This window comes from Mandrillus leucophaeus, unplaced genomic scaffold (assembly GCF_000951045.1).
Source record: "Mandrillus leucophaeus isolate KB7577 unplaced genomic scaffold, Mleu.le_1.0 Scaffold305, whole genome shotgun sequence".
Classification (NCBI taxonomy): domain Eukaryota; kingdom Metazoa; phylum Chordata; class Mammalia; order Primates; family Cercopithecidae; genus Mandrillus; species Mandrillus leucophaeus.
In genome coordinates this window covers 735-6,092 of record NW_012103199.1, presented here as the reverse complement: position 1 = coordinate 6,092, position 5,358 = coordinate 735, and positions in this window count along the sequence as shown.

Genomic DNA, 5,358 nt, shown 5'->3' with positions numbered 1-5,358 from the left:
GGTCCCCGGAAGCTGCCCATCTGCAAGGGACAAGGATCCTCTTGCAATCAAAATAAGTCAGTTTCCACACATCTGGGGTTTGTTCGAAATCAGCGACGTGGCTCACATTCCTGGGAAGTCCACTCCTCCCAGCTACCCACTCTGGGACCTGGAATCGGGAATCGGCTTTGGGAGGTCCCTACATTTGAGCAGTGCAGGGAACGGAACCTTGCCACCACTGGGCCAGAACTGGGACCTGTGTCGTGTCCTCTCCAAGTATTCCAGGGCACAGGAAGGCTTCCCAGGCCTTGGGTGAGAAGAAGGTTCAAAGGGACCCAGAAATATTGACCCCAGAGTCTAGGGGGGATTCCTATGGCCCCAGTGTGCAGCTGAGGCACAATGCTGGAGGAAGCACCCACTTCGGGTCATTTCAGAGGCCTGAATAGGGAAGAAATGGCCTTTTCGATGACTTGTGTCTCCCACCCACCCCCACCATTCTAGACCAAACGCAGGCTCCTTCCAGCTTTCAGCCCCCATTGAGACCCTGCGAGGTACGGGGTCCAAGCAGCCCTCCTCCATGTTCCCCTCTGTCTAGTGGGAGCCAAGTCAGCCATCCCCGAGGGCCCCTGTGGTCTCCTGCCTCCTGCTGCTCAAGTCTGGGAGACTTTCCCACCAAGTGTGGGGCAGGAGAACATGCCCAGAGAGTGAGAGCCTCATCCTGGCCTGACTCAGTGGCCCAGATACTGGGGGTGGGGTGAGTGCTGGCGGTCTGGATCCCACCTGGGGCATTTCCAATCTCCCAGGAAAGCCCGTTGGTAAACCAGAGGCTATGTGTTTCCTTGCTACCTGGAGGAACAAGGTGGGGGTGTGGAGTGAGTAAAACCTTGACTTGGAATTCAATAGAGCCTGAGGCCAAGTATCTGAAAACCCATGGCCAAGTTCAAACCCCACACAGGAGCAGGAGGGAAAGGGGTGAGAACCTGGTGAGGTCAGTCCATCTTGCAAGGTGCCATGCCCACCTCCTGTCCTGCACACCTCCTGTCCTGCACACACAGCTCAAAGCAGGGCTCTCTGGGGCCTGAGGGGCTGGAGGTGGGGGCAGCTGGGGCAGCTATGATCCTGCCAGTTGGCATGGGGCACAAGACCTGGCCAAGCGAAGGGGCCCTCTAGCCCTAGAATGCATTTGTAGATTCAGGGAGTGCAGGGTGGGCCGACATGGTAGTTCTGCTACTCAATGGGCTTCTGGGGAACCCCTGGGGCTTGGGGCCCTCCTACTCGATGTCTAATAAGATGCTTCCTCCAGCGCTGCAGGACCAGCATTTCTGGCTCTCAAGTCTGCCCTTTTCTCTAAGGAATTAACCTGGTCATGGGTCTGCAGCCGCTAGAAACACTGGGAGCCTGCAGGGCTCATGGGGAAATCACGTTTCCATGGACTCCCTCTCTGCCCAGCCGCCAGCAGAAGTAGGTGGTTAGCTAACCTCCAAGACCCCAGCTATAAGATTGGTTGTGGAACTCGACAGCAGCGTGCAGTTGTCCAGTGTAGGAGCCTCTTTGTGGTCACCCCACACTCACTGTCCTTGGACAACTCAAGGAGGCCAGTGGGAACGAGTTCACAGCACTCACACTGCCGGCACAGGGGCCCCAGGGCCTGGCATCAGCCCCAAGGCTCTGCAGACCTAGACTTGGTTTGAAAATTGCCCTTAAAAGTTTTAATACCGACCTTTTCCCCACTGGGCCTCCACTTGCCCTACCTGTTCCCCAAGCCCCCCAAAGCCCTTGCCAGACAGGAACACAGAACCGGGCCCCAGGGAGGACCTGCATGTCATCTTCCCTGCTTCACTCTTTTTCCTCATGGGACTCCTCAATCCTGACCTGCACTCCGCTTCTAAGTCTGGCCACGCGGGGGCAGGGCCTGGCCAGGCCAGGATGCAACCCCGGCCAGGGCCCTGGCCTTGGGGACAGCCTGCCTGGGCTTCTCGAGCAGGCTGGGGAGACACTGACCCACCGGAGCCAGGGCTGCATCAGTGCCTTGCGGGTAGGCAGCCCAGCTTCTCCCTGGCCAGGCTTGACCGGCAGCTACCCCTCCCCAGGCAGATCCGTAACCTCATCCCTACCCTACAGCCTGGAGGAGGGCAGGGGCCAGATGGCACAGACCAGCTTGCTCCCATACCTCCTGCCCTTCTTCCCTAGGTGCTGGCAACAGTGCCAGGGATGGCTGTCCTGTCCTAGCCTGGTCAGGGTTCTGAGAATCACCTCCTGAGCTGGAGGAGGAGGCATGGAAAGGACCCGAGAGAGCTGGGGCACCCCTACAAGAAGGCCAGGACTACACAACCTTGGCATCTGTTGGCTACCTCCAGGCCACAGGCAAAGGAGACCTTTGCTGGGCTGCAGGGTAAGGGTGGGGAAGGGACCCTCTTTGCAGGTGGGAGTGCTTTGCAGGCACTATAGTAACTTCCCCAGGCCTCCTCCCAAACCTGCGGAGGCTTCAGGCAGGAGCAAGGGGGAACTGGGTGCAGAGATACGGGAGTGACCTTGAGTCCTTTCTAGCCAGCAGCTCCAGCCAGGTTGGGCCTACCATCGGGAGTCTGCCCTTGGTAGGGTTGAGGCAGGACAGCGCCTGTGTTCTTGGGCTCCAGCACCTCCCGCCCACTCGGGTGAGCAGGTTCAGAACCGGCCTTGGCCGTCCAGAGCTGCAGCAGTGCCCTAGTCTGCTATGCTGATCAAGACCTCCAGAGCTGGGCCTGTAAACTGAGCTGTTCTGTGCCCCAGCCCCTGTTGAAAGATGGTCAGGGTGTGGGGAGGGTGGGTAAAGGGGTCGATAGACCCTCAGAAGGATGGCAGGGAATGGGGCTGTGCCATTGCTCATGGCCCTTCCCTGGGCAACACTCACCTGGTGCCAGAAACAGCAGAGGTAGCGGCCAGTGAGCGCTTCTTCCATCCAGGGTTCGGGCGGCGAGCTGGCTGCAAGACTGGGCACCCTGGAGCCATGGGAGCCGCATCTGGGTTCGAATCTGAGCAGGGAAATGGTGCCGACTGCGGAGGATCCAAGTCAGAAGGCCCAGCGCACCGCCGCCGCCGGCTCCCGCCCAGCCCCGCTCCGCTGGGCTTTTCCTCTGGGGTAGCGCCGGCCGCACGCCCTTCCCCATCCGGGGCGCCTCTGCTAGGACACCGGGGTCTCGGATTTCTCAGGGCTGCTGCGTTTCACCTCCTTTAACGCGGAGGCGCGGAGTTCCACGTGTGGGTCTCAGTGGAGCCGCCACAGGTCTCATTCTGTCTCTTATACACATCTCAGCGTTCTGGAGCGGTCCCTCTGCCACCTTTCCGCGCGCAGTTCCGCGCGAGCCGCAGGACGCGGGCGCTGTGGGTAACGAAGTTGTTGCCGGTGTGCGCAGACCCGCGGCCCCGGGGTTGCGGCGGCAGGAAGGGACCGCCACTCCACGGCTGCGGGTACGCGTGAACACACGGCTGAAGGTCACACGCAGCGCATCCAGGCAACAACATTCGTTGGCGGATTTTTAAAGGTTCTGAGATCAAGAGGGAAAGCGTGGGAAACCGATTCCGTTTATTGCTCCCAGCGGCGGGGGAGCTCCCGGTTGCAGACACCCAGCGGCTCGACCACTGCAGCGTCCCGGCCCAGTAAGGGCCGCACACGAGTAGGAGTCGTTGGGGCCTTCCTGCACCTTCTCAGTGAGCCCGGTTGGGCCTGGATTAGGCTCCCTCCTGGGCCCAACGGGAGGAGATCAAGGGAGTTCAGGTTCACAGTCTCAATCCCTTAAAACAAAACAAAACAAAAAACTCCGAATTGGGCCGTTGAAGTGCCCATGGGGCATCCAGATACTCCTGACATCTGTGCAGGACAGCGGGGCACCCTGGTGGGGATGCCAGGACACAACGCCGGGCAGAGGGGTTCCACTGGGATGGCCACAGCATCGTGCCTGCTGATGGCAAGCTGGTCCCCGGAAGCTGCCCATCTGCAAGGGACAAGGATCCTCTTGCAATCAAAATAAGTCAGTTTCCACACATCTGGGGTTTGTTCGAAATCAGCGACGTGGCTCACATTCCTGGGAAGTCCACTCCTCCCAGCTACCCACTCTGGGACCTGGAATCGGGAATCGGCTTTGGGAGGTCCCTACATTTGAGCAGTGCAGGGAACGGAACCTTGCCACCACTGGGCCAGAACTGGGACCTGTGTCGTGTCCTCTCCAAGTATTCCAGGGCACAGGAAGGCTTCCCAGGCCTTGGGTGAGAAAAAGGTTCAAAGGGACCCAGAAATATTGACCCCAGAGTCTAGGGGGGATTCCTATGGCCCCAGTGTGCAGCTGAGGCACAATGCTGGAGGAAGCACCCACTTCGGGTCATTTCAGAGGCCTGAATAGGGAAGAAATGGCCTTTTCGATGACTTGTGTCTCCCACCCACCCCCACCATTCTAGACCAAACGCAGGCTCCTTCCAGCTTTCAGCCCCCATTGAGACCCTGCGAGGTACGGGGTCCAAGCAGCCCTCCTCCATGTTCCCCTCTGTCTAGTGGGAGCCAAGTCAGCCATCCCCGAGGGCCCCTGTGGTCTCCTGCCTCCTGCTGCTCAAGTCTGGGAGACTTTCCCACCAAGTGTGGGGCAGGAGAACATGCCCAGAGAGTGAGAGCCTCATCCTGGCCTGACTCAGTGGCCCAGATACTGGGGGTGGGGTGAGTGCTGGCGGTCTGGATCCCACCTGGGGCATTTCCAATCTCCCAGGAAAGCCCGTTGGTAAACCAGAGGCTATGTGTTTCCTTGCTACCTGGAGGAACAAGGTGGGGGTGTGGAGTGAGTAAAACCTTGACTTGGAATTCAATAGAGCCTGAGGCCAAGTATCTGAAAACCCATGGCCAAGTTCAAACCCCACACAGGAGCAGGAGGGAAAGGGGTGAGAACCTGGTGAGGTCAGTCCATCTTGCAAGGTGCCATGCCCACCTCCTGTCCTGCACACCTCCTGTCCTGCACACACAGCTCAAAGCAGGGCTCTCTGGGGCCTGAGGGGCTGGAGGTGGGGGCAGCTGGGGCAGCTATGATCCTGCCAGTTGGCATGGGGCACAAGACCTGGCCAAGCGAAGGGGCCCTCTAGCCCTAGAATGCATTTGTAGATTCAGGGAGTGCAGGGTGGGCCGACATGGTAGTTCTGCTACTCAATGGGCTTCTGGGGAACCCCTGGGGCTTGGGGCCCTCCTACTCGATGTCTAATAAGATGCTTCCTCCAGCGCTGCAGGACCAGCATTTCTGGCTCTCAAGTCTGCCCTTTTCTCTAAGGAATTAACCTGGTCATGGGTCTGCAGCCGCTAGAAACACTGGGAGCCTGCAGGGCTCATGGGGAAATCACGTTTCCATGGACTCCCTCTCTGCCCAG